This window comes from Tamandua tetradactyla, chromosome 12 (assembly GCF_023851605.1).
Source record: "Tamandua tetradactyla isolate mTamTet1 chromosome 12, mTamTet1.pri, whole genome shotgun sequence".
Lineage (NCBI taxonomy): Eukaryota > Metazoa > Chordata > Mammalia > Pilosa > Myrmecophagidae > Tamandua > Tamandua tetradactyla.
In genome coordinates this window covers 93117034-93131015 of record NC_135338.1, presented here as the reverse complement: position 1 = coordinate 93131015, position 13982 = coordinate 93117034, and the positions used below count along the sequence as shown (strand labels likewise).

Genomic DNA, 13982 nt, shown 5'->3' with positions numbered 1-13982 from the left:
AAACAGGACCCTGGTATATTTAAAGGCTTAATTTTCCATTTCCTATCCCCACCCCATCCCCTGGCAACCCATCTCTAGATTCTGACTCTGAGTTTGCTTATTCTAATCGTTTCAACAGAATGAGATCATACAATGTTTTTCCCTTTGTGTCTGGCTTATTTCACTCAGCATTTATTTGAAATAAATAAATAATTTATTTTTATTCTTTTTTTCCTCTTCTTTCTTTGCAGAAGAAATGGAAATGTCCTCATATAGATTATGGTGATGAATGCATAACTATGTGATTATACCAGAAAATATTGATTATTTATTTAGAATGGATTGCGTGGTGTGTGAATAAAACTGTTTAAAAAATAAACAGAAAGATACAACTGCTGGATAAAATGTGGAGAGAGATAGATGTACTTACTCACTGTTGGTGAGGAAGTAGATGGTGCAGCCCCTCTGGAGGGTAGTATGGTGGTTCCACAGGAGGCTAAGAATGGGGTTGCCATATGATTCAGCTACCCTGTTATAGGTAATCATTTGGAAGAATTGAAAGCAGGGACACGAATGGACATTTGCACACTGATGTATTTTGCGGCAGTGTTCATGACTTGCAATGGATGGAGGTGGCCTTAAGGGTACATTGCGTGGTGTATACATACAATGGAATATTGAGCAGCTGCAAGAAGAAATGAAGTTGTGAAGGCATGCAAGTAGGTGAAGGAACCTTGAGGACAGCATATTGAGTGAAATAAACCAGAAATGAAAAGACAGATATTATAACACCTCACTAATATGGACTCACTACAATGTGCAAAGTCGAGAATTTAATTCGAGAGCACAGGTTATCAGGGGAAGACTCATTGTAAACTTTCCTAGATTGTAAGCCTTATAGCAGTCACATCGGTTCCTGAGTTGTAACAGTTATTTCTAAATTCTGAGATGCTGAGCTCTTTCTGCATATGCATAATCTGGTCATTCCCTGGCACTTGGTTATCTGCGTGACACCCGAGACTCAGAGCTAGAGTTCTGCAGTTATGAAAGTCAGCATTATCCATTACAGTAACTGTTAAAAACCTGAAAAAAGAGATGACGCTTCAATTGGAGATATGAATGAAACTGATCTGGTTAGGACTAAGGTAAATCAGACTGAAAGGAAAGGATTATATTGATTGTGTTTTAAACTTCAACTTCTGTGTGAAACCAAAGGAAGAGATGTTTATTTGGTGCAAAATTTACATTTTTCTTTAGCACACTATTTAATTTAACTTGTATAGTCAGTTTATTTGAACACCATAGTTACATGGAAACTTGAACAGGGAGTGAGGTCTTGTTGGTTTGCACAGATTAGTGTGATGCTTTAATGCATCCCAGAGTAATTTGGGCAGGATATAAAAAAGTATTTGCAAAGTCCCCTTGAGGGACTGGGGGAAAATGTGGAGATATTAAACTTCCCTACCTGGGGAATTCCCGATATTCTTGCAAGTATTGGGAACTACCAACGTAGTAGATCAAGCCCTCAACCTTGGGACTTGCCCTTAAGAACTTATTCTTGCAAAGGAGAAGTTAAGCTTAATTATGCCTAAGAGTCAACCCCAGATGTTCAGATGTGGCTTCTCTCTCTCTCTAAGCCAACTCTGCAGGTGAACTCACTGCCCTCCCCTCTATGAAAGACATGATTCCCAGGGGTGTAAATCTCCCTGGCAATGTTGGACATGACTCTTGGGGATGGGCCTGGCCTTGGTATTGTGAGATTGAGAATGCCTTTTTGATAAAAAGGGGGAAGAAAAATGAAACAAAATAAAGTTTCAGTGGTTGAGAGATTTCAAATAGAGTTGAGAGATCATTCTGGAGGTTATTCCTACGCATTATATGGATATCCCTTTTTAGTTTTTGGTGTATTAGAATAGCTACAAGGGATATCCATATAATGCGTAGGAATAACCTCCAGAATGATCTCTCAAAAAAAAGTAAAAAGTGCCAGATGACAGAAATGAAGGGAGAGTTTTCAGGTAGACAAGTAGGTGTGTCAGCCAATGCCCTGTGGACTAGGCTGAATCAGGCTTTGTTATGGGCCCCAGCCCCCAGGACTAGGATTTGAGCTGCCTTGACAGACAGGAAGCATGTGAGACACAGAACTGAAAATGGGCTTCTCGTATAGCCAAACTATAGGGAAGAGCTGATTTCTCAAAAAAAGGAGGGGGTGGTGGTTCCTAGAAAAATTCCTCTTACTATCCCAAGAAGGCAACAAAGAGTTTGTCTGTGCCTGATGTTCTGGGTAGAGAAAAGTCTTCTCTGAGAAATGAAACTCCATTCCTATGCCATGTGTGTACTGAGTCCAAATGTTCTCTACCAGTGCTGTAGACAGAGTGGCCACAGACCAGTGAAATCTCTAAAGTATGCAACAGAAGCAGAGGCAAAACTACTCTCCAGGGCATTCTTTCATAACTCAGGGTTCATGATATTTCCACAAGAACCCTTCCCCTACTAGGCATTCGCTCATGATAAAAACAATCACAAATGACACGAAGAAACCATCCTTCATGTGGGGTCATCAGAAGGTAGAACATAAGGAAAGATTAGCACCCTAAAGACTTCAAATTATAGAATAACAAGAAAGAGATGAGAAAATAAGAATGTTTAAACAATTGAGCAGATTTTAGAAAAGATCAAAACCGTAATGAAAGTACAGAATACTATGAAAAAAGAAGAGGCAAATTTGGCAAATAAGCAAATTAAACCTCTGACAATTAAAACTTGTCATTGTAAAAAACAGCTTTCTCTGGCTGGGTTAAATAGACTGAACCAAGCTGAAGAAATAATTAGTGAAATACAAGACTAAATGCCTTAGAGAAAGATTATGAGATGGAAAAAAATGAAAAAGAGGTCAACATATGGGAATAGAAAGATCATACAATGAGATGGATCAACACATGTCCGACTGAAGTTTCAAAATGAGAAGAGAAAGAAATTAGGAAAAGTAATATTCCAAGAGATAATGGCTCAGAATTTTCCAGAAAAGATGAAAGTCATGTTTAATTGGATTAAAAATGAGATTTTTCCTAGTTGCTGTTGAGACAAAAAGATCAAAACAAGTTCAATAGGTGACAAATATGACCCAGTTAGCTTCTGGGCCACAGATGCAAGATATGACTGACCTATTGCAAAAATGGTTCTGACAATAGAGTCAGGATCCTATTTTTGACTTACATAGGAGGTTAAAGGTGAAGAGGCTTAGAGGGATTTCTTAGGAGAGAGTTACTGATATGCTCTCTTCTTACCACCACACATTGGGGAGAGGAAGGAGGGTAGTTCCTTTTTCTCTCAAGCCAAGATAAAGTAACTTTGTTGGTACTACCTGACAAGCTTGACGTATGTGTCCTGAAATTGGAGGGACTTAGAGGCTGATATTTAACTCATGCCTGAAAAGTCTAAGATCAAGAGGTCATGTCTGGAATTGCTCTTGACTGGGAGCAGAGTGACAAGAAGTAGCTGCATTCTGGGGCTAAGCTGTATTTCCACCAATACTGGGCAAAGAAGCCTGCTTTCTGGGCTGTGGGAAGGAAGATTTAAAATAGAATCATTCTGTAGTTTCTATAGTATGTCAGACCTGTCTGAAATTATGTAATATTAGGTTGCTATCTGAGATTTCATACAGGAGTGGGGAAGGAACTGCAGAGAATATTTAAAGGGACTGCGAGAAAGAATAAAATTAATTTCTACCTAACACTCTTTTGGGTCTAGCTTAATCAAAACAGTGGTTCAATAAGAATCCTTGGATTGGGGAATCATAGCAAGTCACAACTAAGATAAATTAAAAGAAATCTATACTGTATACATTTTAGTAAAATCATTAAGAGAAAATACTCTTTTAAAACCAGAAAAATATCAGGTGCCTCCAGGGTGGGCAATGGTGGCTCAGCAGGCAGAGTTCTTGCTTGCCACGCTGGAGACCTGGGTTCGATTCCCAGTGCCTGCCCATGCAGAAAAAAAAAATCAGGTACCTCCAGAAGTGATAGTCTGAGAAGGACAAAATATTACCCATATAATATGCTGGGTGAGAATGTATAATCTTCATCTAATCGTGAAGAAACTTAACACAGACCCAAAAGGAGGAACATACTATTAATAAATGGGTGGAGCTATCTTAAAAAATGTCAATGTCATAAAAGACCAAAAAAAAGAAAGCCTATATAAAAGTTCCAGATTCCAGGAAACTAAGCTATGTCACATTAGGATATCAGAGCGTTTAACTCTGGATTATTCTCCCCTATCTTCTGTTGGTTATTTATTTTTTACCAAAGTTTGTTTATTTATTTATCTATTTATTTATTTATTTTGCATGGGCAGGCACCAGGAATTGAACCCACGTCTCCAGCATGGCAGGTGAGAACTCTGCCACTGCACCATCGTTGCCCTTTTCAGCTTATTTAGATGGCATACATGAACATGTTAAAAGTTACAAGGCATAAGATGAAAAAACAACAAAACTTACAAGGTGTAAGATGAAGAAACAACAATTCAATAAAAGCACAACTCGGAATTCAACCACTTTCACATGGTGTCATTCACTGTGAAATGCAAAATGACTATCATGTTTAAATGGGATGCTCTCTAATGTGTAAATTACACTAGTGTGACCAAATAATCGAGTACTGTGGAAGGCTACAGAACATGTGTAAGTACAGAAAGCTGTTTCCAGGACTGCTTTTGAAAAATTAAGCGATACGTCATTTCAGTTGGAGGAGAGGGAGGGGAGGGGAGTATGGATTAGGAGACCACACGTGAACAAACAAGTTCTAATCAAAATATCTCAAACTGTTTTTAATGTTTATTTGATATTGGAAATGTGGTCGACTCTCATAAAGCATTTCTCTTCATCACAAAAATTCCACATATTAAGGGTTTTTACAATCCAGGAAAAAAAAAATCTAGAAACATTCTTCTGCCTGAGAAAGAAATCTTCTAAAAAGGCTCTCCAAAATCTTGACTAGAGGTATCATACTCTGCAATGAAATGCTTGAATTTTTCAACAACTTCTTACCTATTTCGTGTAAGTTTTGCCTCAAGGAAAACTTGATGGACTTTACTAATGAAGATCTTTTTCAATCAGCATTTTCATAACCTTTCCAAAAGCTTCAGTCTTGTTGATAAACTGTTTCAATCTCTGATTTTTGTGCTTTTGCTTTAGAGCGACTGGTTAGCGGATTGTCTTCAAATAATCGCTATATCATCTGCTGCATTTATTGATCAGCCAGAAGAACTCAGGTTTTTCTAGTGGTGCTGTGGATCCTGTTTCATATTCGGAAATGTCAGGTAAGTTGCTATCATCTGCTCTAGATTTTCAGCAGCTCACTTGCTTACAGTCTGAGCAAGTTCCTTTTCAGTTAGCTTCCCTGGCTTGTCTAACACCTTTGATGAAGTCACTGCTGAAGAACTTGAGGGTGAAATGTCTCTTGATATTTTCAAAGACTGAGCAGGTTTCTCTTTTCTTCTATGTTGAGATTGATGGAAAGAGTACTTTTTTTGCTTCTTTCTGGAAAGTTGCTTCTACTTCTGACGCTGGAGCAAGATCTGCTACATAGAGAATCCTTCTGGCATACAGGCGAGTCTCTGAAAAAAGGATTGTCCCTTTTATGAGGAGACTGGTCTCTTAGATAATGAGAAAAGTAGAAACTTTTTCTTCTAAAGCCATCTCTCTTGTACCTGTATTCACATTGTCGACCTGCCGAATAATCATCTTTTGGCCATCTATAGCCAGATTCATCTCTTCTGTGGGATGGACCACTTCTTCAATCACGAGAAAAACTATGGCCCTCTGCATATTCTCGGTAATCGACATGGCTATAATATCTATTGTAGCTTCCTTTACCCATCTGTCTAGCAGTGGTGGTTTCTTTGGCACGATATTAACTACTCTAGCCTTCACTGGGTGACTTCAAGGACGTAGTCTTTCTCTTGGCAATCTTTCTTAGTCATATTGTCCCTCAGAACACATTTCAACTCTGCAAGTCACTCATTGTTGTACAGAGATTTTGCGAAGTGCCACACTAGCAGATTGCAGAAATAAGACTATTTATAGACCATCCTTGATCTGGTTGCCATTTCCTGCTGACTCTGGGCCGCCAGGAGACACTGAAAATGTAATTGCCTCTCTATTTGTTGTTGTTGTCTGGAGTTTTATTTCCACCTCTTTAACCTCTAAATATAATTATTTCAATTTTAATGCTTAGTCAAAGTTTGCTTAAATTTGCTTACACATTTGCTAATTGCTTTGCTCAACTTTGCAAACTTTCTTCTGACTTTCCTCTGGTTACAGCATCTCACCATTGCTAGTATCTGAGTGTCTTCCCATACTTGCTTCCCTTAACCTTGCCCAAAACTCTATGAGTAGTCCCTTTCATTAAAGCCTTTGCATTTTAACCATGTGAGATGACAGAAGGAGACAATATGAAAAATTTTAGAAGTCTTTGTGAGTTTCCGTGACTCTTTTGCTGCAGATGTGAAGATTGATTTGGTGACAATCTGTATGCCTGGCAGCCTCTCTGCACACAAAACAACTCAAGCACATATGTGGTTGACAACTTCTTAATGAAAGGGAATAATGGCTGACATACATAGATAGTTCTGCGCTCCTAAGAAAAGACCATCTCCCAAAGAGCCTTATGATTCCTTGGATGGTGGCAATTGTTTCTCGTGATTTATTTATTTACTTATTCATTTATTCAGTTAATTTTGACTGAGTGCTTCTCTATACCAAAAACTGGGCCAAGACATGTTTATACACTTAGGTTGTATTGTATGATGTGTGAATAAAACTGTTTAGAAATGAACAGAGAGAAGTAAATGCTAGAGAAAATGTGGAGAAAGAGATGTTCCTATTCATTGTTGGTAGGGAAATGAGAAGTGCAGGCCCCTGGAGGGCAGTGTGGTAGCTCCACAGGAGGCTGGGGTGGGGCTGCCATATGATCCTGCAACCCCGTTGCTTAGTATATACCTGGAGGAGCTGAGTGTGGAGATAGGAATGGACATTTGCACACTGGTGTCTATGGTGGCAGTGTTCGTAATCCACAATGGATGGAGGTGGCCTAAGGGTACAGCAACTGAGAAATGGAAGGGGGAACTGTGGTGTCTATATACAACGGACTACTGACTGACCGCAAGAAAGAATGAAGTCGTGAGGCACGCAACTAGGTAAATGAACCTTAAGGACTGTATGTTGAATGAAATGTCAGAAACAAAAAGACAAATATTATCATGCCTCACTCATATGGACTAACTATAATATAAAAACTTGGTGAACTGAAGTTGAAAACATGGGTAGTCAGGTTGGGGCCTATTGTAAAGGGTCCTAGATTATAAATTCTTACAGCAGTTACATATATTCATGCGTTGAAACAGTTATTTCTAAATTCTGAGGTACTGAGTTGTTTGTTTATAACCTGGTCATTCCCAGAAACTTCAGGTATTCAGGTGGCACCTGAAACTCAGAGTTAGAGTTCTGAAGCTGTGAAAGTCAGCAGTGCTCCATACAGGAACTGTGTAAAAAGTTGAAAAGGGGATCTGACTTCAAGTAGAGATACAAATGAAGCTGATCTGGACAGGACAAAGGTAAATCAGAATACAGAGTAAAGGATAATACCGTCGTATTTTAAAACTTCAACTTCTGTGTGAGACCAAAGGGATATATATATATATATATATATAATATATATATATATATATATAAAATATATATATAAATAAAATTTATTAATTTAAAAAATAAAGAAACAAAATAAAACAACATACATAATCAGTAATTCACAATATCATCACTTAGTTGCATATTCATCATTTCTTAGAACATTTGCATCGATTTAGAAAAAGAAATAAAAAGATAACAGAAAAAGAAATAAAATGATAACAGAGAAAAAAAAGTTACACATACCATACCCCTTACCCCTCGCTGTCATTGATCACTAGCATTTAAGCTAAATTTATTTTAGCATTTGTTCCCCCTGTTATTTATTTTTATTCCATATGTTCTACTCCTTTGTTGACAAGGTAGATAAAAGGAGCATCAGACACAAGGTTTTCACAATCACACAGTCACATTGTGACAGCTGTATCATTATTCAATCATCCTCAAGAAACATGGCTACTGGAACACATTTTCTCTACATTTTCAGGCAGTTCCCTCCAGCCTCTCCATAACATCTTGAATAACAAGATGATATCTACTTGATGCATAAGAGTAACCTCCAGGGTAACCTCTCGACTCTGTTTGGAATCTCTCAGCCATTGACACTTTGTCTCATTTCCCTCTTCCCCCTTTTGGTCGAGAAGGTTTTCTCAATCCCTTGATGCTAAGTCTCAGCTCATTCTACGGTTCTTCTCAATCCCTTGATGCTGAGTCTCCGTTCATTCCAAGATCTCTGTCCCACGTTGCCAGGAAGGTCCACAACCCTGGGAATCATGTCCCCCACATAGGGGGAGGGTGGTGAGACTACTCGTTGTGTTGGCTGGAGAGAGGGGCCACATCTGAGCAACTAAAGAGGCTCTCTTGGGGGTGACTCTTAGGCCTAAATTTTAAGTAGACTTGACCTATCCTTTGTGAGGTTAAGTTTCATGTGAACAAACCCCGAGACTGGGGGCTCAGCCTATAGCTTTGGTTGTCCACACTGCTTGTGAGAATATCAAGAATTCAACTTGGGGAAATTGAATTTCTCCCCATTCTCACCACTCCCTGAAGGGGGCTTTGCAGATACTTTTCCACTCACTGATTGAATCACTCTGGGATTCATCGGGGCATCACTCTGGACAAACCAGCAAAATCTCATGTCCTACCTGAGATTCCAAGTACTTATGCCATTCAATCAAACTATCTACATAAGTTATATTAGGAAATGCACTAGTCAAAATATAAATTTTGTACCAAATAAACATTTTTTGCTATAGTCTCACACATAAGGTGACATTTTAAAATATTAATTACCATCTATTTTCAGTACCCTGCAATAATGACATTCCTTTGTTCTCCCTCATGCAAAAAGATTTTTAAAATTGTACCTTGTACATTTCACTATTATTATACAGTCTAGGTATTCCTAGATTATACCGTCTCAATCTTTAACATCTATCTTTCTTTCTGATTTCATTTACGCCCCCAGCCCTCCTCCCTTTATCATTCTCACATGCGGCTTCATTCAGTGTTTTAATATAATTATATTACAGTTAGGTAGTATTGTGCTGTCCATTTCTGAGTTTTTGTATCCAGTCCTGTGGCACAGTCTGTATCCCTTCAGCTCCAATTACCCTATGTCTATCTCCTGATGGTCTCTGTTATGAACAAAATATTCCAAGTTTATTCACTAATGTCAGTTCATATCAATGAGACCATACAGTATTTGTCCTTTAGTTTTTGGCTAGTCTTACTCAGCATAATGTTCTCAAGGTCCATCCATGTTGTTACATACTTCATAAGTTTATTCTGTCTTAAAGCTGCATAATATTCCATCATATGTATATACCACAGTTTGTTTAGCCACTCGTCTGTTGATGGACATTTTGGCTGTTTCCATCTCCTTGCAATTGTAAATAATGCTGCTATAAACATTGGTGTGCAAATATCCGTTTGTGTCTTTGCCCTTAAGTCCTCTGAGTAGATACCTAGCAGTGGTATTGCTGGGTCATATGGCAATTCTATATTCAGCTTTTTGAGGAACCTCCAAACTGCTTTCCACAGTGGTTGCACCATTTGACACTCCCACCAACAATGAATAAGTGTGCCTCTTTCTCCACATCCTCTCCAGCACTTGTCATTGTCTGTTTTGTGGATAATGGCCATTCTGGTGGGTGTGAGATGATATCTCATTGCAGTTTTGATTTGCATTTCTCTAATGGCCAGGGACGTTGAACATCTCTTCATGTGCCTTTTGGTCATTTGTATATCCTCTTCTGAGAGTTGTCTGTTCACGTCTTTTTCCCATTTTGTAATTGGATTGGCTGTCTTTTTGTTGTTGAGTTCAACAATCTCTTTATAAATTCTGGATACTAGACCTTTATCTGATATGTCAATCCAAATATTGTCTCCCATTGTGTAGGCTGTCTTTTTACTTTCTTGATGAAGTTCTTTGATGCGCAAAAGTGTTTAATTTTGAGGAGCTCCCATTTATTTCTTGCTTTCTTCAGTGCTCTTGCTTTAGGTGTAAGGTCTATAAAACTGCCTCCAATTATAAGATTTATAAGATATTTCCCTACATTTTCCTCTAACTGTTTTATGGTCTTAGACCTAATATTTAGATCTTTGATCCATTTTGAGTTAACTTTTGTATAGGGTGTGAGATACGGGTCCTCTTTCATTCTTTTGCATATGGATATCCAGTTCTCTAGGCACCATTTATTGAAGAGACTGTTCTGTCCCAGGTGAGTTGGCTTGACTGCCTTATCAAAGATCAAACATCCATAGATGAGCGGGTCTGTATCTGAACACTGTATTCGACTCCATTGGTCAATATATCTATCTCTATGCCAGTACCATGCTGTTTTGATCACTGTGGCTTCATAATATGCCTTAAAGTCAGGCAGCGTGAGACCTCCAGCTTCGTTTTTTTTCCTCAAGATACTTTTAGCAATTTGGGGTACCCTGCCCTTCCAGATAAATTTGCTTATTGGTTTTTCTATTTCCGAAAAATAAGTTGTTGGGATTTTGATTGGTATTGCATTGAATCTGTAAATCAATTTAGGTAGGATTGACATCTTAACTATATTTAGTCTTCCAATCCATGAACACGGTATGCCCTTCCATCTATTTAGGTCTTCTGTGATTTCTTTTAACAGTTTCTTGTAGTTTTCTTTGTATAGGTCTTTTGTCTCTTCAGTTAAATTTATTCCTAAGTATTTTATTCTTTTAGTTGCAATTGTAAATGGAATTCCTTTCTTGATTTCCCCCTCAGATTGTTCATTACTAGTGTATAGAAACACTACAGATTTTTGAATGCTGATCTTGTAACCTGCCACTTTGCTGCACTAGTTTATTAGCTCTAGTAGTTTTGCTGTGGATTTTTCCGGGTTTTTGACATATAGTATCATATCATCTGCAAACAGTGATAGTTTTACTTCTTCCTTTCCAATTTTGATGCCTTGTATTTCTTTTTCTTGTCTAATTGCTCTGGCTAGAACTTCCAACACAATGTTGAATAACAGTGGAGATAGTGGACATCCTTGTCTTTTTCCTGATCTTAGGGGGAGAGTTTTCAGTTTTTCCCCATTGAGGACAATATTAGTTGTGGGTTTTTCATATATTCCCTTTATCATTTTAAGGAAATTCCCTTGTATTCCTATCTTTTGAAGTGTTTTCAACAGGAAAGGATGTTGAATTTTGTCAAATGCCTTCTCTGTATCAATTGAGATGATCATGTGATTTTTCTGCTTTGATTTGTTGATATGGTGTATTACATTAATTGATTTTCTTATGTTGAACCATCCTTGCATACCTGGGATGAATCCTACTTGGTCATGACATATAATTCTTTTAATGTGTTGCTGGATTCAATTTGCTAGAATTTTGTTGAGGATTTTTACATCTATATTCATTAGAGTTATTGGTCTTTAATTTTCTTTTTTTGTAATATCTTTGCCTGGTTTTGGTATGAGGGTGATGTTGGCTTCAAGAATGAATTAGGTAGCTTTCCCTCCACTTCAATTTTTTTGAAGAGTTTGAGCAAGATTGGTACTAATTCTCTCTGGAATGTTTGGTAGAATTCACATGTGAAGACGTCTGGTCCTGGACTTTTTTTTTGGGAAGCTTTTTAATGACTGATTCAATTTCTCTACTTGTGATTGGTTTGTTGAGGTCATCTATTTCATCTTGAGTCAAAGTTGGTTGTTCATGCCTTTCTAGGAACTTGTCCATTTCATCTACATTGTTGTATTTATTGGCATAAAGTTGTTCCTAGTATCCTGTTGTTACCTCCTTTATTTCTGTGGGGTCAGTGGTTATGATCCTCTTCCATTTCTGATCTTATTTATTTGCATCCTCTCTCTTCTTCTTTTTGTCAATCTTGCTAAGGGCCCATCAATCTTATTGATTTTCTCATAGAACCAACTTCTGGTTTTATTGATTTTCTCAATTGTTTTCTTGTTCTCAATTTCAGTTATTTCTGCTCTAATCTTTGTTATTTCTTTTCTTTTGCTTGCTTTGGGGTTAGTTTGCTGTTCTTTCTCCAGTTCTTCCAAGTGGACAGTTAATTCCCGAATTTTTGCCCTTTCTTCTTTTTTGATATAGGCATTTAGGGCAATAAATTTCCCTCTTAACACTGCCTTAGCTGCATCCCATAAGTTTTGATATGTTGTGTTTTCATTTTCATTTGCCTCGAGATATTTACTGATTTCTCTTGTAATTTCTTCCTTGACCCACTGGTTGTTTAAGAGTGTGCTATTGAGCCTCCACATATTTGTGAGTTTTCTGGCACTCTGCGTATTATTGATTTCCAACTTCATTCCCTTATGATCTGAGAAAATATTTTGTATGATTTCAATCTTTTTAAATTTGTTTAGACTTGCTTTGTGACCCTGCATATGGTATGTTTGAGAATGATCCATGAGCACTTGAGAAAAAGGTGTATCCTGCTGTTGTGGGGTGTAATGTCCTATAAATGTCTGTTAAGTCTAGCTCATTTATTGTAATATTCAAATTCTCTGTTTCTTTGTTGATCCTCTGTCTAGATGTTCTGTCCATGATGAGAGTGGGGAATTGAAATCTCCAACTATTATGGTAGATGTGTCTATTTCCCTTTTCAGTGTTTGCAGTGTTTGCCTCATGTATTTTGGAGCATTCTGGTTCGGTGCATAAATATTTATGATTGCTATGTCTTCATGTTGAATTGTTCCTTTTATTAGTACATGGTATCCTTCTTTGTCTCTTTTAATTGTTTTACATTTGAAGTCTAATTTGTTGGATATTAGTATAGCTACTCCTGCTCTTTTCTGGTTGTTATTTGCATGAAATATCTTTTCCCAATCTTTCAGTTTCAACCTATGTTTATCTTTGGGTCTAAGATGTGTTTCCTGTAGACAGCATATAGAAGGATCCTGTTTTTTAATCCATTCTGCCAGTCTATGTCTTTTGATTGGGGAGTTCAGTCCATTAACATTTAGTGTTATTACTGTTTGGGTAATACTTTCCTCTACAATTTTGCCTTTTGTATTTTATATGTCATATCTAATTTTCCTTCTGTCTACACTCTTCTCCACACCTCTCTCTTTTGTCTTTTTGTATCTGTCTCTAGTGCTCCCTTTAGTATTTCTTGCAGAGCTGGTCTCTTGGTCACAAATTCTCTCAGTGACTTTTTGTCTGAAAATGTTTTAATTTCTCCCTCATTTTTGAAGGACAATTTTGTTGGGTATAGAATTCTTGGTTGGCGGTTTTTCTCTTTTAGTAGTTTAAATATATCATGCCACTGACTTCTCGCCTCCATGGTTTCTGCTGAGAAATCTACACATAGTCTTATTGGGTTTCCCTTGTATGTGATGGACTGCTTTTCTCTTGCTGCTTTCAAGATCCTCTCTTTCTCTTTGACCTCTGACATTCTGACTAGTAAGTGTCTTGTAGAAAGTCTATTTGGATCTATTCTCTTTGGGGTATGCTGCACTTCTTGGATCTGTAATTTTAGGTCTTTCATAAGAGTTGGGAAATTTCCAGTGATAATTTCTTCCATTAGTTTTTCTCCTCCTTTTCCCTTCTCTTCTCCTTCTGGGACACCCAGAACACGTATATTTATGCGCTTCATATTAGCATTCAGTTCCCTGAGTCCCTGCTCATACTTTTCCATTTTTTTCCCCTATAGTTTCTGTATCTTGTCGGATTTCAGATATTCCGTCCTCCAGTTCACTAATCCTAACCTCTGTCTCTTGAAATCTACCATGGTAGGTTTCCATTGTTTTTTTTCATCTCTTCTACTGTACCTTTCATCCCCATAAGTTCTGTCATTTGTTTTTTCAGGCTGTCCATTTCT

The 13982-nt window shown here is 37.6% G+C and overlaps 1 pseudogene; it reads right to left on the bottom strand.

The window, feature by feature from the left end:
* Positions 1–4950: 4950 nt before the first annotated feature.
* On the bottom strand, positions 4951–5983 carry LOC143651672 (periphilin-1-like; annotated as a pseudogene).
* Positions 5984–13982: the final 7999 nt, after the last annotated feature.